General features: G+C 36.7%; 1 protein-coding gene across 30 annotated transcripts in view; it reads right to left on the bottom strand.

The window, feature by feature from the left end:
- The window catches only part of ZBTB20 (zinc finger and BTB domain containing 20), an 848,937-nt gene that overhangs the window by 348,840 nt on the left and 474,645 nt on the right, over positions 1-25,452 (bottom strand). For all 30 annotated transcript variants that reach the window (XM_043874099.1, XM_043874083.1, XM_043874098.1 and 27 more), the window contains one exon: positions 19,680-19,727. The gene's annotated coding sequence lies outside the window, so the exon portion shown is untranslated. The remainder of the gene's footprint in view (positions 1-19,679; positions 19,728-25,452) is intronic.

Genomic DNA, 25,452 nt, shown 5'->3' with positions numbered 1-25,452 from the left:
CTTGCTTCAAGCTATTCCTGCCATGCCAATTGCATTCCGCTTTATCTTCAGTTAGACAGGTAGGTTCACTGGGGGTTAGTGGGGGAAGTAGAGCTGAGGGCTGTGACACAGATGGGACTTCTGCGGAATTTCATTTATGTGACTATAGCTACCCCACAGGGTGATATAAGGATTAATTCCTATTTGGTAATTTACTGTGTGTAAAATGGCTTGAGCCCCTTGGAGGAAAGTGCTATATAAATGTAAAATAATAATTATAATAATAATAACCTCAACTATTTAACTGATCAGTGAATTAGCCAGAAGATTTAGGCTGCCAAGGGACAAGGCTGAAATCATTATAAGCAGGAACATTTTACATCATCATATCTCATAACTGTTATCACAAAAAGGGGAAACAAAGGGTGAAAATTAAGATAAATCCATGTTCTCCACTGATTTAAATGACAGAGGATCACTAGTAATGGCTCATGAAAGCCAGGAAATGTAAAAATGACAGCTGCATTGTAATTCTAACTCAGTGTCTAAAATCCTGAGATTTTATACACTTTGGTCTTTTATCTGTACAGAAAATATCTCATCAGCGCAACATCTGGAATTTAGCATTATTAAGGCATTTGACTGGACTTACCTGATGGCTCAGCTGGTAAAGAATTCGCCTGCAATAAGGGAGACCTGGGTTTGATACCTGGGTTCAGAAGATGCCCTGGAGAAGGGGACGGCTACCCTCTCCAGTATTCTGGCCTGGAGAATTCCATGGACTGTATGGTCAATGGAGTCAAAAAGAGTCAGACAGGACCTAGCGACTTTCACTTTCACTTTTTTAGGCACTTGACTGTGCTTTTGTTCAGTTGGAATACGTTCACAATTCACTCCTATTGGTAGATAATGGTTTTCCTCTCTGAAAGGTATTGATGTTATTCTATGAAATTCCAGGTAATATTTGAATCAGTTGTTTACAAACAATTTGATTCCCGTGTATCTTCCTAGGAACACAAGATTTAGTTTCCTTCCTAGGAAACTAAAATGTATTGGAGATAACTTTTCTTCCCAGCAAGAAAACATTTCAGTACATAAACTTACATGAGTTCAACTGTCCTCAGTTCTTACATTATTCGTTTTATTTATTTGATTCATTTCATGCAGATCTTTCCACTAAAAGCTCAAGGGGCTGAACTGAGAACTTTCATACACTGAGCATGAATCACTTCTTAAACCACAAAAAGCAAAAGAAAGGGCTATAGAAATCTTAATGGGCAAGCTTCAGATGCTCAAAAGCAATTGTTTAGTTACTCTACTTAGTTATGTGTCGTTCAAAACACTTTCTAAATCGGGCAAGAAAGGTTCTTTTGTGAAGAATAGGCTTTAGGGCCTTGGACAAGTTTTAATTCTAGTTGTTTTATAGCTCACACACACACAGCAGTTTCGATGTGTGTGTAAGGAGGTACTGTCCTTCACGTGACAGAGTTTGCAGTTGAGTATTGAAAGGAGAAAGGGAAGAAAGAACGGTAGGAGAGGAATTGAGCATGTGGCACCCGGTTCTATTTTTCATTATTAATTCCAACCTCAAAGGTTTACGCTTTTAAATTATTCAACAGTGAATGTGTAAAAACAGGTGTAGACTAAGGTGAATGAATACCAGAAAATAAAGTTAATCAGTATAATTTCAAATTATCTTATAAATACTAAAATTAAGCTTTACTCTCTCAATAAGGAGAAAGGCAGGAAAAAAACCCAGAGTTTATGATGAATTTTCTTAGCCTAAATTAGTTATTACTTCCCTGGTGGCTCAGATGGTAAAGCTTCTGCCTACAATGTGGGAGACCTGGGTTCGATTCCTGGGTCGGAAAGATCCCCTGGAGAAGGAAATGGCAACCCACTCCAGTACTCTTGCCTGGAAAATCCCATGGATGGAGGAAGTAGTTAATGCTAGATATACCTTCTGATTTATAAGAAATCATGCGATACTTAATCCCTAAGATTACAAAATATTCCAAATGTGATGTGTTTAAACACATAAATACATAAACACACATGTGCACATATCCACACATACATCAAAAATACGGTGTTTTAGTATGGATTTCTCACTTTAAAGAACCTCTAAAAAGAGGAGAAGAAAACGGGTGTACAAAAAAATGAATCAATTGGGGTCACCAGCAGAGAGCAATTCTAGTTAAGTGCTGCCAATAATCATTTTTATTACAAACAGTTTTTAAAATCCATCTTTTATTGACAGATGTCCTTTCCTTTGGTATAGCTAATATGGTGGCCAGTGCCCTGATCTAGTCACACTGGCATTTCTTGCCCTTGCATCACAAGCTCAGCTGTACTCATCAAAGTGGAGAAGCTGACAGCATTGTCTGAAAGACACAGCTTGGGATAATTGCTCCTTGTAGTTCCCCTGTCAATGAATATTATCATATTCTTCTCACGAATAAGTCTACTGTACTTTCTTTCTTTTTTTCTACACACTTAGCCACTGAGCACACTGCCGTTCTTTCAATGAGATGGACTAAACATGACAGCATGAGCTATGGCCTAACAGTCTCAAGATTCTGTTTTAAAGGCTCTGTGTTCATATTTTTTTTTAAATGATCTTTGTCCAGAAGAAATAAAAATTACACTAATTTTTTACTTGATATTACTGTTTTCCTAAGAAGGCTAACTAAATATTCAATGGATAGGCATGAAGCAAAGAAAAAAGCACATGAGGCTAGCAAACATACTTTCTTACTGAATTTCTTTCACTTAAATATATAATGGAATCCTCTGCACAATATGTTTTCTTTTCCCATCATGTTAGACTGAAGGATAGTTCTTGGGTAAAAGTAGAAAAAACATGCTTTCACTCTTCTAGTGATCTACACCTTTGAAATGTTAGCCTCTCTTTAGATTTTAAATGCTAGACAATTATGAAGGAAACATTTCAATGTACTGCTGTCACTAATTAAGCTAATGATATTAACATCAACATTTATTGAACTCTTAGATGGCTCAGACGGTAAAGAATCTGCCTGCAGTGCAGGAGACCCTGGGTCAGGAAGATCCCCTGGAGAAGGAAAGGGCTACCTACTCCATTATTCTTGCATGGTAAAACTCATGGACAGAAGAGCCCGGTGGTCCATAATCCACAGGGTCACAAAGAGTCAGACACAACTGAGCAACTAACACTTACCTTAGATGCCCTAGGCACCACTATCATCATAGGAACTGACTCATTAAATCTTCACAACAACTCTACCAGGTAATAGTATTATTACTCCCATTTTTTGGATGAGAAAATATATGCACAGAGAGATTAAAATTTATGCAAGATTGCACAGCCAGTAAGTAGAGTCAGGATTCAAATGGAGGGAGCCAGAGTCTGCCACTTGAGCATTTGACCCCACAGGGCCACGTGTTCCTTCTTCTCCTGAAGCTCTTCCCCAAGTGGCCAGTGATCAGTGTTTACTTCCCCTGCTGAATATTTACATATGTGTTGACACATAGCCTGTTGTGAATAACACTCACGGTTAAAAGCTCAGTATCTGGAGGCATATATAAGAGATTTATTCTATATATCAGCAGTGTTTAACTCTACCAGTATCTGCCTCGGCTTCCTCCTATGTAAAATTGTAATAATAATACCAATTTCATTAGTTGTTGTGAAGGTTAAATGGGATAACACACATTTAAAGCTCAATGGAAGGTCAATGATTAATAAATGTTAACTTCATTATTACTGAGCTTAATCTCTTAATATATATATAATCCCTTTCCCCAATTAGATTGCATTTCTTTTCTCAGAAATTATCATTATGAATTCTCATTGTTTTGTGTTGGGCTTTCCAATTGTTGCCAATATATGTTTCCAACATATGTTGCTGAAATCTTAGTTGTCTTAGGCATCACTGTAATAATATAGGTTGCATAGTGGTAAAGAATCTGCCTGTTAACACAGGAGACACAGGAGTCCTGGGTTTGATCCCTGGTCAGGAAGATCCCCTGGAGGAGGAAATGGCAACGCACTTCAGTATTCTTGCCTGGATAATCCCATGGACAGAGGAGCCTGCTGGGCTACAGTATGTAGTGTTGCAAAGAATTGGACACAACTGAGCGACCAAGTATACACATACACACAACTCCTTAAATTTCATTAACAATTCTGTCAGGTAATATATATATTTATAATATTATAAGTAATAAAGTATTTAGACTAATATCTAAAATTAAGTGAGCACTTACTATCTGCCTGGAACTCTGCCAAGTGCATTATGGCAATATCTCATTTAATTCTCCCCAAACCTCTGAATTATGGACTTTTAAAATCTCCATTTTACACAAGAGGAAACTGAGGCCCTCAGGTCACACAGCTAAGCGTTTCAGAATGTGAATCTTTAACCACAACCCTATACAACCTGGTAAAGAATGAATGTAAGGTAGGTATTCAATAAATATTTGGTCCTGATGATGAACTGACTATATTCTTAATTATTTCTGTTACCGGAAAACTGTGCTTAAAGCAAACTAATGTGGCCTAGATAATATCATTCATTCATTAGTTAGCTATTGAAAAGAGATTACTGTGTGCTAGGTACATGCCATATACTGGCAATAAAAAAAATACTATTGATCTAAAATTTTCTCATCAAAAGTAATTAAGAATTTAATATAATTTCACTTACCATCATTTTCTATGTCAATTCTTATAAAAATCAAACTTCTTTCTCTCTCCCTTTCCCTCTCTGCCCACTCTTTCTTATTCTTTCTTTTAAACCCATGTTTCATAGTATTAAATTTATATAGATTTTCACCAATAAGAAGCTTATATGGCAAGGCAAGGAACCATTTTAATTATATTTACTCTTCATTTTGAGGATATTTCTTTTTCATATCTGACAAAGACTTTTGAAGTGACTAAATAAAGGCAAAGCAACCTGATTAAAAAAAAATTCTTTCATGTACAATCTTTTGTCTGTAATATTCTCATAAAAGCTTCGAAATTTTAAAAGAAGGTTTTAGCTGTTTTTGTTCTTTTCAAATTAGCAAAATTTGATTTTTTTTCTTCACGTGTTTGGATTTCCCTTAAAATCAACAAACAGGAAAACAAGAGCATATTCAATTTTTAAAATACACTCGGCATTGGTGCCTTGGCATCATCAACTAATATCAGCATCACTCTGAAAACTGTGTTTCAATTCTTTAAAAAAAGAAAGAGTTGAAAATGTACCCACAGAACTCACCAAAACCAAGACTACTATCAGGAAGATAAAATGTTTAAGGGCAATGGGAGACTATGATCACTGATATGAACAAACTTTGTGAATATTTCCTTCAACTCTGCACAGAAAGTATTTCATTTATCTGTGAATTAAAAATAAATCTATTTAAGGATTTAAGTGGATAATTCAAAAGTCAATAGGCTTCAGGTATACTTTGCAGAATCATTATTTCTTATGTATGACTTTAAGTTATATTGAGTTTATAATAAAAGAAAGCCTCCTAAACTTCTGTCATTAAATGATTCAACTAGGCAGAATTATTTAAAATGTAATAATGAAGAAGAACATTCTCTATTTATCTAGAGTGCATACACATGAGAATGACCTTAAGATATTAAATTCATTAATTAATTAAAGCTACATTTATTGTGTATGTACTATGTACTAGGCATTTAATGGACAATGAAACTACAAACAATAATCAAATTGATCTGAAAAATAGTATGGGGTATGTAGATGGTGCTGGTGAGAGAGAAGAGAGATGAGATAATAAAGTGATTATAATCATAGCTGTCATGAGCTGAGGTCCTATTACATATTGAGGGCATGTACTAGGACTTTATAAAAACCGCTTCCCACCATCACTCATAATCTTCTCAGAGATGAGAAACCAATGGTTGGTGGATGATAAAGGACTTTGTAATGACATACAACAAATTTTATATTTTATTTTGTATGTAAAAGGAAACATTTTCAAGATGAAGAATGACAGAATAAACCTTTTGTTTTAGAAAGATAACTTTAGTGTTGAGTTCATATTTGATATAGGATCACTTTCACTAGCTAAAATGTCCACCATACAAAGATATGATATTTGGGGTAGAACTGTGTGATTCTCTAACTAATCCAGAGTTCAGTGCCTATAAAGCCCGGTATGGATTAAATACTGTATTATTTCTGAAAAACATAGATTGGATATCACTATTCTTTATATTTTTTATGGTCATCTTTAATGATTCCCATTAATTAACCAATAGAACTTCATTCTGAGACATCTATGTTTTGTTTTTTTTTTTCTTTTTTTTTTTTTTATTAGTTGGAGGCTAATTACTTCACAACATTTCAGTGGGTTTTGTCATACATTGATATGAATCAGCCATAGGTTTACACGTATTCCCCATCCCGATCCCCCCTCCCACATCCCTCTCCACCCGACATCTATGATCAACTCCCGAAAACTGAACAGCCTTGTCTCCCACTAAATTCCTTAAAGCCCTAAAGTCTTGCTACACCAGTCTCCTCACTGTTTCTGAACACATCAGATTCTGTCACAGCTCTGGACCCTGGTTCTCCTGATGTTCCATCAAATTAGACTGCCTTGTTCTTTTTTTCTATCAGGTGAAAACCTCATTCATTTTCCAACATCTACTTAAAGATCATTTTCTTTCCAGAGTTTTCCCTCTCACTCATCTTAGATCAACCACTTTATTTTTTTCCCCTGAATTCCTTCATTACTTTTTTTACTCCTTCTACAATAGCACCTTTTCATTCTGCTTTATATTGAAGCTATTTGTTTCTGAGTCTCCCTCCTTCTATTGACAGAATCTATTTGGTAAACAGCCTGAGAGTAGTGGTCTTGAATCTTTCATCTAAGATTACAAAAAAAACCCCAAAAAACAAAAAATCAAAATCCCAGAAAAGAAGAAAAGTGTATCGTACTGTTGGCCAAGTAATGGTGTCCAAACAATGCACTGCCAGAACCAATGCTCAGTAACTGACTGGAGAATGAGACGGTCATTCATTCAATCATTTATTCTCACTTTTTCATTCAATCAACAATTCTATGTGCTCATATTTAGTAGAAAATATAGGCTGCTTAATCTTCCCTGGTGGCTCAGACCGTAAAGCGTCTGCCTATAATGCAGGAGATCTGGGTTCAATCCCTGGGTCAGGAAGATACCCTGGAGAAGGAAATGGCAACCTACTCCAGTACTCTTGCCTAGCAAAATCCCATGGACAGAGGAGCCTGGTAGGCAACAGTCCATGGGGTCACAAAGAGCTGGACATGACTGAGTGACTTCACTTCACTTAAAGGCTGCTTTGGTAAAAAAAAAAGAAAAGTTTCTGTTCATTTGAATAAAAATCTTCTACAAATCAACAGGCTAAGAAAAAAATTCATTATAATTACTATTATTGAATCCAACAATGGGCCATCTGAAGAGTACATATCATCTTAGAGGCAGGAAAACTTGTGATAAACGGAGAATTGCACCAGCTCACTGTTTAACATCACTGCCTCCATACAGCCTGCAGATATTTATTGACTGGCTTAAACTAATATGTACTGTGGTACTGGCAGAAGTATATGAATTACCTGCCCAGAGATACTAATAGACATACATAGATATTAAAACAAACAAAACAATTTCATAGCACCACAAGAGAGAAAAGGCTAATGTTTACAAAACTATTTATTGTCCAGGCAAGACTGTAGAATTCAAACATATTATCTCACTAAATCCTATTAAAAACGCTAAAATGGCTAATGTTTACACACTTTAAGTAAAAATATAACTGAGTATGAGAATTTTAATCAAATTATTAAGAGGCTGAAGAGCCAGAATTAAAAAGCATAGAAACCTTAATCTTTTCCATTTATGTTACTTGTTAGGATTGACTTCTAAATCAAAGAAGTTGAAATCAATGTAGGTACATATTTTAATAGAAGCATTCATGGAACAGTGGGATCTTAATGTAAAGATTAAAAGATAGATTAATAGGGAATATTTATTGAGTCTCTCTTGCAGGAGATGCAAGAGATACATTCTGGATGTATTAACTCATTTAATCCTCATAGCATTTTTTGGAGGTGATTAATACTATTATTAATATTATTACTACTAAGCTAAGATTATGTCATCTGGTCCCATCACTTCATGGCAATTAAATGGGGGAAAAGTGGAAACAGTGACAGATTTTATTTTCTTGGGCTCCAAAATCACTGTAGATTTTGTGGATTGTGGATTTTTTTTACTGCAGCCATGAAATTAAAAGATGCTTGCTCCTTGGAAGAAAAGCTATGACAAACCTAGACAGCATATTAATAAGCAGAGACATTACTTTGCCAACAAAGGCCTGTATAGTCAAAGCTATGGTTTTTCCAGTAGTCATGTACAGATGTGAGAGCTGGACCATAAAGAAGGCTGAGCACCAAAGAACTGATGTTTTCAAACTGTGGTGCTGGAGAAGACTCTTGGACTGCAAGGAGATCAAACCAGTCAATCCTAAAGGAAATCAATTCTGGATATTCATTGGAAGGACAGATGCTGAAGCTCCAATACTTTGGCCACCTGATGCCAAGAGCCAACTCATTGGAAAAGACCCTGAGGCTGGGAAAGATTGAGGGCAAGGGGAGAAGAGGGTGACAGAGGATGAGATGGTTGGATGACATCATTGACTCAATGGACATGAGTTTGAGCAAACTTCTAGAGATGGTGAAGAACAGGGAATCCTGGTGTGCTGCAGTCCATGGGGTGGCAAAGTCAGACACAACTTACGACTGAACAGCACAACAATATTTTTAGCAGTACTGTTAATCACTTTTCAGGATGGAAACTGAGCCATAGAGAAGATAATAAACTTTCCCATGAAGTCACTAAGCTGGTAAGTGGCTGTATAGTAAAACTTTTTCTATAGTCCATAGAATTTAACTACTATGCCATACTGCCTTATTAGGCTCTAAGGGTATTTAACGTGATGGTTTGAATAAAGTTGCAAGCAGGGGGCTATTACCACCACATTGGAAGTTACGGCTTCTACATATGAATTTGGGGGAGGGGTACAAACATTCAGTTCATAACACTAGCACTTTCCAAACATTTTCATGTCATGGCACACATAGAAAAGGGTAATATTTGTTTTGTGGGCTTGCTGGGATAAACTGGGAGGGATCTGGAGTCTTGAGCGAGGCTCTGCTGGGACAGATATGACTAGCTCTGGAGTTCCAGTTGCCCCTTGGCCTCCCAGAGGGGATCAATAAGTATCCTACAAAGTCTGGCAAACTACACACCTTACAAAACCATAAACTATTCAGAACACAAACAGTATCAGCCATTATAATCACTGACTCAGAGCCTCATTTTGGATCTTTCATGATTAAGCTGATATTTTTCTGGAAGACATTAGTGTGGAAAGGGGTTTCCTAGGAAGCAGATCAATAATCACTGTAGAAAACATGAGAACATTTAGAAAACTATGCTGCAAGGGACACATCTCACTTGATTGAAATAGAGTATTTCTTTATACGAAAATAAAAATCATTGTGTAGATTATGCATCACATCCAACTAACACTAAATACTTACTTACATGTGTCAGGGCAGTGCTAGAGACGGGAGACCTCAAATGAATAAACAACATCTCTCCCTCCAAAGGTTACAATCTATTGATATGAGTAAAGGGGTTTCTATCTAGCTTTGGGAACCAGGCTATAAATGAGCAATAGCTCATTGAGGGTAGTATAAACAGTAGAAAAGAAGATGTTGTTAACTGACCAATTAAACAAAAAGTCATCTGACTACCTGTCTCATTTTGGGCTCCTTCCAAAGAAGGGTCTAGGACAAGGACTTGGTGCAGATAGTAATTGAGAAGGGGACCTCAGAAGGCAGGAGTGAAGCAGTGATGAGAGTGAATCAGCGAGAAGAATTAGCAATAGTAAAGCTATGTCAAAGAGGCCACCAGCAGTGCAATATCATCAGGATCTCTGAGATGTATAGACAGTGCCTCGAAAGATATACATCTGGTTCAGGCTGGAATATTTCTTTTCCATCTCTGTTCCTCTTTTGGTTAAGAGTTACCCCTACAGGGAAATATGTTGCCATGCTAGTTCCCCAAAATCCAATGTAGATTTGTTGAGCTCTCCCAGCACTAGAAAAGACCCTGGGCCAGAATGTGGAAGAGCACTACAGAGGCTGGAGTCTGGGCTAACACAGACTGTTTCAGTGTGGTTAAAATTAGAGGTGAGCTGAGGGATAACAACAGAATGCCCAGTACTTTGACTAGAGTAACCTATAAGGACATCTGGGGATGGGGCATAGACACTGTGAAATCTGATCTAGCACAATCTGACCTAAAGAATGGTTGAGGAAAGCTTAGATGGACTTACTAAATTATATTCTTACTAAAGAATATACTAAATTTTATTACTAAATTATATTCCACAGAAAGTGTCTCTGGTTCCTACAAGCAGTCAAACTTTGGGGTAATAAATTCTGACACTGTCCAGCTAAGAAACAGAAAAATGATGATTTGCTCACGGGCCTATCTGATTCTCTGGCTATGAGGTCAAGATCGGACTCTTAGCAGTTCTTATGAAAATCCTGACACTCATTCACCAATTATCTTCTAGGAATTGATGTGTATTGATCTCCTTGTGTTTCAGGAGAGAAACCTTTGAATTACTTTAGGGAGTTTTTCCAAAAATGGTGATGTATTTTTGCATCATTTTGTCATGACTGGGCCTACTGAAAATTTCCTGACATTCTGAATTCATGGCAATAATATTAGTGCTGTTGTAGCTGGTTTGTATTTTTTTGTTGTTGTTTTGTATTAAAGTAGAGGAGAAATAAGAAAAGGTTAAGGATTGCATCTAAATGTATTAAGCTTGAAGGCTTCAACATAAATGAAAAGATTTATAGAAAGTTATTAAGACCTTTAAGCTTCTATAAAAATTTCATCATTGCTGACAATATCTACTCTCATTAACTCTGCCCAAGCAGTTCTTGTGTTGCTGTAAGGCTGAAGGTGAGTTTATTTTACAATTTACCAAACAGTATAGGAGTTTTCTGGAGAATTTTGGTTGGAGGCCCAAGGTTAAACAATAGATATTTTTATGGTTACAAGAGAACATATATATACCCTTCTCTCTTCTACCATAACATATAAGGAAATGACTATTCTTAATCCCTAGAAACTATGGTGGTGGTGATGTGGGTACATTACGGCCCTTTTTATGAACAGCTGTAACTTCCCTTTGACCACAAGTAGACAAGTCTTTTCAAAAGTTCTGGCGGGTGGGGAAGAGCCCCAGGGACCACTTGGGCTCTGTCAGTAAGTTCCCATCTGAGACATCAAATCCAGTTGCACAGAAACCAAACATCGATATTTACAAAGCTCTTTCCATCTTATATCCTGCTTCGTTTTCTTTTTATGCTTTCTCTTCCCCTTTCTTTCCTCTCTTTTCTTTATCCTCTTCTTCAGTCTATTCCATTTGCTTTCATTTTTCTCATGCCCAATAATCAGTCCACAGTCTGTACATTCTGAAAGAGGATTCAGTGATGGAAAAGAAAGGGCCTCAAACAAAGCTGTCCTCCAAGACAGAGCGCTCTGGAGGGTGGTGGCTGGTGATTGGGGCCAAGCCCGAGGACTAGTGCTCAGGGCTCTGAGACTCTCAACCCAAAGGAGCATTAGGTTTCTGCAGGCTTGATGGCTGTATGAAGCCTCCAGATTTCAAAGCTTTCCTGGGCTGACAAGGACTTGCTAATTTCAAACATTCTAACCAATTACTATTACAAAGAACTCTGGACAATAATCAGAGGAGCAGGGTGAGAGTGCTGGGGAGGAATGACCCTGCAGGTTTCACTCTGCTGCTCTGCCCCTCAACGTGCAGTCCATACGTGCCCAATGGGTCCTCCTGGCTGTCTTGTTCTCAGTAATGGGGTACATAGGGACCCTGTCCTGCATTTAGTCCAGTAATTTCTGATGGTGTTAATTAAAAACTTTTGATGCTGATTTGAATGGAAAATACCTCAAAGAGTATTTTCTTTATTAAAACACAAAGTTCCAAGCCATGGATCATTAGGTTAAGCTCTGTCATCAGTGAGACCAATATAAACACTTTTCATACCATCTGCTTTGACAAATAATAATAATAGTGATAAATGAAAAAGAAGAAGAGAAACCATTGGATTTAAACTCTTTTATTTTAACCTGTTTTTTAAAGGAGCAAATTGAAAATCTGTGTCCCTGAATGTGGAACATATGATTTTTAAAAAATCTTTTTTTTCAAATCCTTGCAGAACATTCAAATCACCCAATGTTCCAGGACCTGAATTTTTTATATTTTAAAATGGGGAAAGCTGCTTAAAATAAGTGAATCAGCTGCTAAGTGATTTCTCTCTGTCTATTTCCCTACTCTCCCTTTCAAAAGGCTGGAAAAATACTTAAAATGGTGTATGCAGTTGATACGTGCTGCTTAAGAAGCTTAATATAATTATTGAGGACTCAGACTTTCTATTTAAATACAAGATAGGCAAGGGCAATAGAGGCTGAGATATGAGTATGCATGTCTTGTGAGGTATGAGGAATGTTTCCAAACGTTTAATCCATTGAGCAAGGTAAGGGGTGTAAAGCAGTTATCCACAGGTTTCTCTGTCCTCCTGGAAACCTGAGAAATCCAGAGAGCAATGTAAGGGGATTGTGTGACAGATGCTATGCAGGAAGCAGGGGAGGAAAAGTCCACTCTGCGACCCAGAGCTTTTGTGAAGCATTAAGCACATCACCAAAACACCTTGACTGGTTTCTGAGACTCACCTCCAGTCTCGTTTTAATTTTCACTTTACACCAAGGCTTGAAGTCTTGGACACCTAATTTGAGAGTTCCCTTGAATATTGCCTCACAGATGACATCTTTTTTTTTTTTTCTCTTTTGGGTTTCCATATACCTATCATTTTCCATTTCCTAACCTGTTTATTCAAACTGTCTGTAATATTATCTGAATCCTTGAAAGACCACAAGACTTTCCTTCTTCATCCTGAAGGTCTTCATCACTCTTGCTCTTGTTTTGATTTACAGATCTCTAAAAAGGATGAAGTTCTCTATAAAGGCAAATCTCCACTCTGGTAAATCTTCTTTCCTTCCCTCCCTCACCACAGGCTGCATTGACCTCACCCTCTTGGAAGAGTTTGCAGAATTAGCCTCCTAGCCTGGTGGGACATGATATGATCCTTCAATAATAACAAAGACAATGATAAAGATAACAGAAAACACTCACAAAGCAGGTGAAGCACAAAGCAGGTGAAGGGAATGCATAGGGCAACAGAACTAAAACTCCAAAAGGGAAACAGGCCTGAGCAAATCACCACCCGAACTCCTTTGTTCACAAATTTATGATTTTGCTCCCAGAGAAAATTGATAGGTGATATTGTCTATAAAGAACTAGTAAATGTAAATTAACAGATATGAGGCAAATGAATGCACTGCATGATGATTTCCAGCTGAAATGATTTTTTTTTTTCCTAGAGACCAAGTTTTTGTTAAACTTAATCCTTACTCTCTTCCTTCCCCAGCAGCAGAAACATCTGGTCGGTTTTAGATTCCCCTTGGATTTCCAACTTCAAAGGGAGTTATAAAGAATAACAAATTCATGTACCAGCAGTAAAAAAAAAAAAAACAACACAGAGCAGCAGGAGAGAATGGTAAAATTGTCCTTATTTGACTGCTAGTGACAGGCGCCACAGGCAGAACTAGGAGGAAAGACAAAGGCAGGCTCACAGGGTGACAACCTGAGTTCCTGGAAGAGACTGAATCTTTGGCTATACTCAAATATGCACGGGCTCTTGCAAACTCAAAGGAATTTTCTCCTTGCATAAGTGAAAAAGTATAAAGAGTTAGGAAGGTTAAAAAAAAAAGAAATGGGTTCACATGTACCTGTCACGTAGTAAGCATCAACAGAAGTTTGTTGAAAGGGTAATCAGGAGACAATTTTAAAGATTCACTTAACCTCTGAGTTTTTAACTTAATTTACAGAAAATGGTATGAGTTCTGATTCCATGAAAGGCTGGATAAGCCATCCCAGAAATAACTCAGGCTCCTAAGAATCCACTAGACCGATCATGTCCTCATAGATCAGACCTCCCAGGGTTTCCAAAAAAGTCTGCTGCTTCCTTGCTCTGGTTCCTTATTAAAGGATGGGCAGAAATCAAAGTCCTACCAGAGTGGAGGAATAGTTTGAATGAACTACTGATAACTGTAGTTGTGCCAACTTATGCTTGACATCACTTTATAGAACTGGATTTATCTTTCTCCTCTGTCATTTTCTTAGCAAAACTGAAATATACTTCTTAGAGTGTAGGTCTTGATGTAATCAGACATTAGAAAATGAGAACAATTAAAGAAAGTACAATTTTGCCATTGTAATTACCTGTTACAAATAGCCTTTCCTCTTTCCTGTTTCATGTGCATTGTGTACAACAACAATAAACATATATGATTATCCAATCAACTTGTTTGTGGATAAAGAGAGAGAAAGAGTTAAAAGCTAACGTGTCTTTAAGTAAGTAATTATAAAAGTCTTTAAACTTAGCATTCAGTGGTTATAGATCTCCACACCACAAATATATTAGGTTGATTCATAGTGAAAGCGTTAGTCACTCAGTCAAGTCTGACTCTTTGTGACTCCACGGACTGTCACCCACCAGGCTCGTCTGTCCAGGCAAGAATACTGGAGTGGGTTGCCATTTCCTTCTCCAGAGGATCTTCCTGACCCAGGGATTGAACCAGGGTCACCAGTAATTTCTGCAGGCAGATTCTTTACTGCCTGAGCCAGTGGGGTTGGTTGATTCATAGAATGGCTATCAAAAACTCAAAAGCAAATGACTTTTGATAAAAAAGTATACATCAACAGCATCTTAAGAATATTTCATAGCGTAGGATAAAATAAATAGAATCAGTTCTTTATGGAGACCAGCATGGTTTGCTAATGGAATAGTCCCCTCAAAAGCAGACTATCTCAAAGGAAGTTCTATATATCACAGACTTTGAGTAATCTCTAGTGAAGGGTAAAACGATGAAGACTTCTCAGCATTTCCAATGTAAAAGAGCTGAGCTGGCTGCAAAGTTTCTCCTTAAATATCTTTGCCTTGAATGGATTCTTCATCCTTCTCTCGCCCCTCCAGGTAAGGGAGAATCACCAAAGTTATCTCAGTAAAAGCATGCCATAATTCCCATCCTTGTGTTAACTGTGCACGATTGTATGTTATGTGTCTTATAAAATTTATCCAAAAAATATGCCAACTTCTTGAAAGATGGGTCTGATGGTATGAACAAAACAGTTTTTTTTTCCTTTTGTAACTATCTGTATTTAAGTCTAAATTAAAGTCTTGGCTTGATGGGGGCATTTGCAAAAAATTTCCTGCCCTATTTAAGTAGAATCATCCAACCATGATTTTGAACTATACTACAAGGAAGGAGGTACAGAATATGGAATACTACTTTATTTCAAGAAGAGTCATTTTATAGCAAATGTAAGAATTGAATAAACACCAGACCCCAAGGCCAAGCATAAGAAAATGCTACACACACACACCAAGAATCAAACACTATCATTAAGCATAGTAGTAATAATAATAGTATCTATTATCGTGATGAGACATTTAAGGTTCACTTGGGCATAATGAATAATATTTTAGCTAGAAAGAACTACGGGTAAACTTCCTCTTCTCTTTAACACCCAGTTTATATTCTAGGTTTATATGACATGAGCTACATAATCCAACACCACATGTAAGAGAGAATGCAGGAAAAAGTGAAAACTTATGCCTTTATTTCAGTTGTTGTGTTGGCAAAATCAACCTTAAAATAATGATGAAAAGCTAACTCTTTCCAAATATGGGTATTTTGGGTTATGGTGAAATAGTAGTAGCTTTAAAACAGTATAGTAGCTAGATCCTACCTATCTTTTCCTGGAATGCCTGCTTCAACGCCAAGCTGTCAGGTACATTCCTGACCTTTTGAGGACATTATAATGATGGTAATGCCAGGCCAGGATAAAGAAAAACAGAAACGATCAGAAGACTGAGGGGAAAAAGACATGAGATGGAAAAAAAAATAGTTTGTATTGTGACACCATCCAGTCTAGCAATTTTTACAGATGCTTTCTGCTTGCTTGAGACAGTTTACTGCTTATGTTATTTCTTCTGTTTCTTTTTTTTGCCATGTGCTTTCCTCCACCAACTTTGTTCAAAAATATTTTGTATGTGTCCATACTGCAAACCCTCATATCTTTCTAGATTTAGTGCAGTGGAGGAACTCTTTTTTTTTTTTCCTCTAAGGGTTAAGACACATTAATATTCCAGCTACTCACTTTCGAGGCCAATGGAAAATGTGCTCCTAAGATTAAATAGACCTGAGTAACACATAAATCCAGTTTATACTGATGCAGGATGGTATGCAGTTACTCACATCCTGAATCTCTGATGAGTGGAATACACCTGTTGGAACAGTCACTGACCTGCAGGTCAAAGACAGCCAGGCAGGATAAAACCTTCACCACTGGTCCTCTGCTGACAGCCTAGTTGCATGAAGCATTCGTTCTTGTGGATTTGGGTGTATAGGAGGTGGTTTAGCTATAGGAAACTGACTTGAGGCTCTTTAAATATTCTGAGGATAAACTAGAGTAATACACACAGGCACAGAGGCAATGAGCACCCTTTGTTCTGCAATCCACCATCTCCCTCTATGCTCACTTTCCCAGACATAGTGCTTTTTTTTGAAAAATTATTCATACTATTAATGTATAATTCCTCCCTTTACAGATTTCTTAAGTGCCCCCTTAGGAAGAAGCCTTTTGTTTTGGCCAATTAAAACAAACAAAAAAACCCTATAAATGTTTAAATCCGGTGTTACATTTGGTTTAAGTAGGTTCGCCATATTTATCTAGGATGTGTTGGGTGCAGCCATGCTGGACTTCTCAGTACTCAGAGGGTTATGTTCCCTTTCACCTCAAATGTGGAATTATATACAGCACAGAATATATCCAATGATGAGCGTAGTTAATGCGGCATTGATCTTGCATGTAAATCATCATCCTAAGTTTGAACCAAAGGAAAACCCCCCCAAAAGAGCTCCCCAAAAAAACCCATCCAAGAAACCTAGCCAAACTTGTAAAATATCTCTGTAGTCAACTAAATTGCCCTTTGGCTTACAGATGTGCATTAAAATGTTATGAAGCACATGTCTGTGATTTTATGATCAGTGTTTACATTTCAGAAAATATGACAATAATACTCAGAAGAAAAATGCTCCTCTATATAATGATCTGAATTGTTTTTAACATTAAAATATAGAAGGTTCTAATGGGCCTGAAATATTGATGGGTTAAATGCTATAATGACTGGGGTTTGCTTCAGAAAAACATGGAGGTAGCACAGGAAAACAATAGGCCATGGGTATAGTCACTGTGCAAGCTGGGTCATGAGTACATGGGATTCATGGCAGCGATCTGCCTACACTCATGTACTTAAAAATTTTCATAATAAACAATTTAAAAATTTATACTGATTTGAACTTTCATTTACTTATTGACTGATTCATTTACTTTTTATATATAAGATTATGGAAACAAAACATAAAGACAAAAATAAGAAAATACTTTGGACATTTAGGTTAAGTAAGCTATCCTTCTTCAGAAACAGTATATATTTATTTAAAATGATGGTTTTAAGGACTATGTAATTACATGTAGAATTCTTAGGTTAAATTTTGAAAGCAGGACATAAAATTATATGGAAAGTATGATTACAGCACATTTTAAAAAATATATCCTCAGGGGAAAATGAGAGTAAAGAAATATATCAAATGGTTATTAATGGTTGGATTTAAATTATAGAAATAATTACTTTAATTTTTCTTCATTTTACTCCAATGTGTTTCTTCAAATTATTTTTAATAAGCATGTATCATTTTAAAATGAAAATAAATATTTATTCATTAGTGGATAAGATGTGCTCTCCTTTCCGAAGGAGCTTTTCATTTACTAAAACAGAATCTACAAACACCCAGAATTGCCCTGATAGTTTAAATCTTCATACCTAGATGTCAAATACATTCATCAGATTTTATCTGATCATAGAAACATAAAGAGCTTTCTGTGTGTTGGATAGAAATAGGAGAGGAACTGGTTTCTTTGCAAGCCAGAAAGAGTGTGAAATTCAGGCCATTTTGTGATGAGATCATTTCACAATGAATGCAAAGGGAATGACTAAAGTTACCCAATGAGCCTCTCCCTTGAGTTCTAAACATTCACACTGATATGAGTTTCTTTTCGGGCAGCATAACAAGCAAAGTTTGAAGTGAGAGTAGGGAGTTACAATTTAAAGGCTTGTGCCCTTCACTGGCAAGATGGGTACCTTCAGAGAGACAGATAGCTGTACAACAGAACTAGAAACAAAAATGAAGAAGAAACAAAAATGAAGCATTCATCCTTGTGGATCTGGGTGTATACCAGGTGGTCTAGCTATGGGAAACTGACAAAACGGAGTAACACACACAGGCACAGAGGCCTATCTATTGTACAGACAGACGTACAATAGAACTAGAAACAAAGATACAGTGACATCTGTAGATTATGTGCAACAGACATGGAAAGTCTCTGCTAGAAAGTTATCTTTATTACCCAAGAGATTATTTTCCTCATCTTATGCACATTCATATAAATAGAAGTCAAGAGTATAGGTTCTAAAATTGTGGAGAATATGATGTTCATAACTAAATAGGCCTGGCCGGGGCCAGGCAGAATATATTCAGATGCCAGGCAAGTCACCCTTTCACTCTTTCCTCTCTGGTGTAACTGTCAGTGCATTTCTATGCAGGCTAATCTCTAGTACATTCAACTCTTTCAGGTTCTGTCTTGATGATGTTCTACCAATATTCTCTCAGTCCAGACCTGCACTCTCCTCCCAGCCACTGAACTCTCAAGAATTCTTGAAACTCTGAATTTTAAAACTTTACAAATTCTCACCACAAGACACATAGACATCATTTCAAACCTAGGTTCCCTTGCAGCCTTGATGTTGATCCTCTTACTTAACTGGCAATGTTGGTGATAGTGGTGAGGGTTGTTCATGTCCCTTGTGTTTGTGGGTATACACAGGAGCAATCATTGATTCACATGAAGCAAATACATTTCACATTTGTAGCATATCATCAAAAAACAGCAGGTAATTCAAAACATCATAAAATATGTTTGCAGAATTTTGTCTGCGTAAGGCAAAAACACCCAGTGTTCCACATGGAAACATCCATGCTCAGCTTCACCAAAGCACCTTCTCTGTCCACTCAGGGGACTCCTTTGGAAATAGACATATATTATCTCTGGAGAGTTTTTCAAGCAAGTCTTTTGAATACTTCCTCCCCCGTGCAGCAAAATCAGTGTAAACCGTTTGCTGAACTCTGTGACGATAGGTTCTTAAGACCATGTTTCTTATCATTCTAAATGATGGTATTTCAAATGAATAAATAGGAATTGGAACAGGTACCCTTCATCAATGTCAAAATGCTTTCTGTTCAAATTTAGCACTTGAGGTGGTGGACTCGCCACTGCTTTAGGTCTAATTCTTTCTGAGGTTGGGAGAAATATACTTGACTTCTGTGCACCTCAATATTTTGGGCCGCTGTTTAGAGATGATGAAAACATGCTTACCAGACAGCAATGTCACAAGGAATATCCAGTTAGTGATGGTGAAGCATTCTGAAATTAAAAGAATACCATTAGTGCTAGGTATTGGTAAAATGTATGACAACATGGCAATCATAGAAAATAATACATTTACTTCTCACTCAGGACACTGACATACTGACATTATATAAAAATAAAGGATACTCCCCTTTGGGAATGAAAATACAACTGCACCCTGAGAAAGGGCTTTTGTATTTGCCTGTGTGTTTTAACTTTAAGGTTCTAACCAGTTGCAACCAGTTGTGAATGACTTGCTGCCTGTTTCTGTAATTCACTGTAACTTGTGTTGAGAAAGTTATGTTTTATGGTTAATTATCCATGGTCTGTTTAAAAAAATAAATCAAACCATTGTGAACCACCAGGATTTGCAGCTCCATTTGAACTTCACTGTACTTTTGATTAAACATTTTGTAAATAAAAACAAACTGGTTTCTCCTTGTTTGGGGTTGTTTGTTACTTGTGTTCTGGATATAAATATTGCGGCAAGAGTGGTGGAACAAGCTATGGATTATTTACCCCTGGTTTCATGAGTTGTGAGTTACTGGCCTTATCCTTTTTCATGAGTATAAATAAATGTATAGCATTATATTCCAAGTCCTGTAAGACAACTAGAATGAGTGAACTGAAACCTTTTAAAACCAAAACCTTTTATGCTAAGTCACAGAGCAACAAAACAAACCCCAAATTAACATTTAAAAAGCTTCTACTGTGGAGCAACAAAATCCCCAAATATTATATAATCTGCATTTTAAAAATTGCTTCCCTAACAAGCAGCAAGTCTATCAACAATTCCACATGGAGGTCTTTCCACTGCTTTTATAATGGAGATGCCACAGACAGTTTTACCAGAGATCACCTCCCACCCACAATATCACCATCAGAATGAAGCCCTGAAAATAACCAGAATGATAACTTGAGCCAAAATTGATTTAGAAAGATCAGGAGTTACTGTAGCTAAAGATAATGAAACATTATAAAAGGAGAATTCTGTATAAAATTTGTCATCATCCTACGACTTATATAAATAAAAGAAGCCTAAAAAATAATTGCCTAAGGAAAATGAGTAAAGTCAAGATTCAAAAGACCCTGTGGCAGAGTATAAGAGGAGTATATTTGAGACCCATAATCATATGGCCCTAACACATCTGCATATGAAACTCAATAAGGATCCCTAAAGTACCTTGCTCAAAATTATGTTTGTTAAACGATCCAATGGTCTGTGCATCACTGACCATTAAAAAGGACCTCCAGGAAAGAAATAAAATTTCTTTCTGCAATTTGTTATTTTTTTTAAAAAAGATAGAGACAAGATAATAAGGGCTTTCTTATAAAATGGGGTGATCACCCCTGACTGAAGTTTGAAGAGCACTGTATTTGATCTCATCTGACCCCTTTATTACTATCATGGCTTACTGCTTACTTGCATAAGCACTAAGAGGGGACAGTCACTGCAGCTCACCAAAACATGGTAAAATATTCCTAAAGCAGCTACTATGTGCTGAGCACAACTAGAGTGATTCTTGTTGAAAGAGTAAGTTAGTGACTGAGGTTCTTGTTGCAACATTTAAAAATATCTATTACTATTGCCAATAGCAAAGAGAAGCCAGGTTAAAAGAGTTGTGAAGGACTTCTGAAAAATTAGAAGTTTAAATCTTGCCCTATCTTCCTGTATGCCTGGAAATAGAAAGTTTAGGCTTGTCAACCCTTCCTAGGCCTGGATCCCATACTGCAGAAGAAAAACTAGAAGTAGCTTACAAGTTCCCAGGGCCGTGGTTACAACCAAAAAAGAGTGCAGTTCAGAAGCAGCTGGAATTCATGGGGCATTGAAAGGTCAATTTTGCCCTAAGTATGGTTTAGAGAGTGCAAAAATTGACTGAGAGGGAATTGAAAGTTATTCTGATAAACTGAGGCAGGAAAAAGTCCAAAGATGTTTTACTCAAAGACGTTTTCCCTACTCTTTTGATAACCAGATAGCTCCAAATATTTTTGACAATCAAGAAAATGCTCCTCCATAAAGGAATAAGGTTTCTTTTAAATTCAAGCAAACCCATTTGAAAATCAGGGTATTCTAAATGATTCCCTGTATACAGAACTGTAGACCAAAACTAAGTGCTTGGCTACAGATGATTAATCATGCTAAAATTACATTATAAAGAAACATTTTACATGGTGCAGTATTCAATTTGATAATCAAGTACACACATACAAAACTGCCTATTGGAATCCACACTTAGCTACAATTGAGAAAACCACAATTCAAAAAGATTCACGCACCCCAATGTTCATAGCAGCACTATTTACAATAGCCAAGGCATGGAAACAATCTAAATGTCCATTGACAGATGAATGGATAAAGGTTTGGTATATTTATACAATGAAATACAACTCAGTCATAAAAAGAATGAAATAATGCCTTTTGCAGCAACACGGATGGACCTAGAGATTATCATAGTAAGTGAAGTAAGCCAGACTGAAAAAGTACAGATATCATATGATATCACTTATATGTAGAATCTTAAAAAAAAAAATACAGATGAGTTTATATTCAAAACAGAAATAGATGCAAAGACATAGAAAATAAACATGGTTACCAAAGGGGAAAAGGGGAAAGGGATAAATTAGGATTTGGGGATTAACATATATATATATTTATATATATAACTAATGTATATATGTATATATATATATATATATATATAATAGATAACCAACAAGGATCTACTGTACAGAAACAGGCAACTATACTCAATATTTTATAGTAATATATAAGAGAAAAGAGAAAATAATCTAAAAGAGAAAAGAATCTTAAAAAGAATTATATATAACTAAATCACTTTACTATATAACTGAAACTAACACAACACTGTAGCTCAGCTATACATTAATAAAAAAGATAAAAATATGAAGGACACAGAGAAGATATATGTGTAAATATATATGTGAATATCTTGCTTAAAGACTAGAATGTTGTGACCAATTTTCATTATGTTTACACAAACAAATCTGTCTGAATTATAGATTCTTTCAAGGAAAAAAATCTGAAAGGAAATGTATTTACAAAATACTTTAAAAACATATGCTAGCTTAGTCATTATTCATATTCAGACAACAAAAGATGTGCCCATGTCATCACACATACAGAGATACTACAACCCCAGTGATCTTGATCATTCAGTTGTTACAACAGTGAACCACATGTTTAGATAATGAAACCTGAAAAACCAGACAAAACTCTCCTGGCTTTGATTTTTATCTTTATGCACCAGGCTTTTCCATACAAAAGGAATCCAAAATTCAATAGCTAACATATAAGAGAAAGTCAAACAAACTAGGAAATAGCCTGAATCTTTTATAAAAAGTAGAGAAAAATCTACCTCCTTCTAGTAAATCAAATGAACCAATTCCATACAGCCTTACCATCCAGAAGTAAAGTATGATCTAAAGGAATGATACTGATCCCAAATACACAGTGATCAAAAGCTTCAGTAGTTTCTACTCAGCTCCATCCTCTCTCCGCCTGGTTTCACCTACCCTGATTGCATTAAAAACCCTCAGAATTACTAGCACACTACTCCTTACATACCTGATCTTACTTTCCTCTAGCATAAACCTCAGAGTGCCTAACGCTGTGCTCTCTAGCATTTTGCATCCATTTTAAGACCATTTGATAGGCAGAAGCTGAAAGGGAAGACCAAAACAAACTTCCAAAGACCTCTAACCTCCCTCATCAGACAAACGTCTGGTACCCAGAGGACATCAGCCAGTTAAGGGAAACAAACTATTGTAACAGGGAAGGAAGACTAATCAACCTCATACAAATCTCACCATGTTCCCATTTGGGAAGGGAGTCACTCCAGTGAAAAAGTAGGGGGTGTAAGAAAGAAGTGAAGAACTACAAAGTAAAAAAAAAACAAAACAAAAAACTTTTATTATACATTGGAGACTTAAAGGCAGTGCAATGAACCCAAAGGTGTTTCAGGGAATAGTGAGACAGAAAGTTTGAGAATTCCAGAAACTACAAGTTCTTAAATGGATCTGTTGCTTAAGGGATGAATTCTGTAGGGAGTTTGAATCAAGTGTCTGCTGTAGCATCTAGATGTTTTCTCTTTCATTAAGACTTTGGGGTTTGAATATACTTTGTCATGAGAAAAAAAACTGTAGGGCTTTATCCATCCCTCAAAGTAAAAAGCAAGAGAAAGACAGGGTTTATATAACCAGCTTTTTACATAAATATTACATCAGGATACATTTCAAATGAAAACACACACATACACACACACAGCTGTCTTCCTTATCCTTTCTATTTTAAAATTCATTTCTTACTTTAAATGTTGTTGATTTTTCACAAAATAAGTAAAAACCAAGTCAGCATTAAACACCTCAGAATAATTTTAGTCTTATGTTACCTGGAAAATTTACCACATCGTGGAGGTTCACAAAATCTTGTTTTAAAGCCAGTGAAGGCACTGACAATTATGGGATGTTTTGTTGCAGCTCAGGGCAACTAGAAATGTTCATGAATGTTAGCTAACTCCCCTCTCAACAGTCTGAAAAAAGGGGAAAAAAAAACTGTAAGTTTTCCCCATCTGTTATTTCCTTTTTTTTTCTTTTTGGCTGTGGAAAAGTAAAATTATGCAAGAGCTTTTGAATGTAAAGGCTGTGTGTGCTTTTTCCCTTTTTGTCTCTGTGTACCGGTTATGCGATGTTGCGTAACTGAGTACAGAGTAGGCGGTTAGCGTTTACTATTGATTTACACTATGCCATCTAATGAATTCAGAACACTAAAAAGAAAGGAGCAGGAAGGCAGGGAAGAAAAAAGAGGAAGAGAGAAACAGGGAGAGGAAAAAAAAGACCAAACAGAGGGGAGAGAGTAAGACTCAATTAGAGAAACAATTCTAATATCTGGAATAGTTTCATTCTTATTCCCTTTAGCTCTGATTTTCAGTTATTGTTCAGGTCTCAGAAAAACGGATTTGAGTTAGTGACCCCAATATTCTGATCTTATTTCTAATGAGGATTACTGGCAGGAGAGTGTCTGAAAGTACTAATGTGTAAAATCACTTGAAAGCAATTCCACTACACTGTCAGCCTTCTCCATATGCTCCTGTTGTCATTCTCTCGATACCTTTGGGAATCCATACCTGTGCTAGCCAAAGCTATGGTCTAACTAGTTTACCTAAGAGCAAATATCATTTGAAAAACACACAGAGATATCACCAGGGCAAAGAGAAATATCTTCAATTTTACCCTTCCCCTTTAAAAATGCATGAAGAATGCATATGGAAATCTTTGAATAGATCACTATTTTACTTTGGAAGGACGTATAAGTGAAAGTCGCTCAGTCGTGTCCGACCAACTCTCTGTGACCCCATAGACTATACAGTCCATGGAATTCTCCAGGCAAGAATACTGCAGCAGGTAGCTGTTCCCTTCTCCAGGGGATCTTCCCAACCCAGGGATCGAACCCAGGTCTCCTGCATTGCAGGCGGATTCTTTACCAGCTCAGCCACCAAGCTGAGCCACCAGCTGAGCCACCAAGGAAGCCCTGGAAGAAAGTATATACACAGTATCTGACTAAACAGAACAGCCCAATATAGGGCAATGAAAGAGAAACGGTCAATGAGAAAAGATTCTAAACTGATGAAGATGCTTATAAGAGAAATTTCAATAATTTCTAATATTGTGCTTATGGAGAGCGCCTAAAATTAACTTTTAATCTGGATGACTACAGACAGCT

The sequence above is a fragment of the Cervus elaphus genome, chromosome 19 (assembly GCF_910594005.1).
Source record: "Cervus elaphus chromosome 19, mCerEla1.1, whole genome shotgun sequence".
NCBI classification, from domain to species: domain Eukaryota; kingdom Metazoa; phylum Chordata; class Mammalia; order Artiodactyla; family Cervidae; genus Cervus; species Cervus elaphus.
The sequence above is the reverse complement of the archived record's forward strand: the minus strand, read 5'-3'. Positions and strand labels throughout refer to the sequence as shown.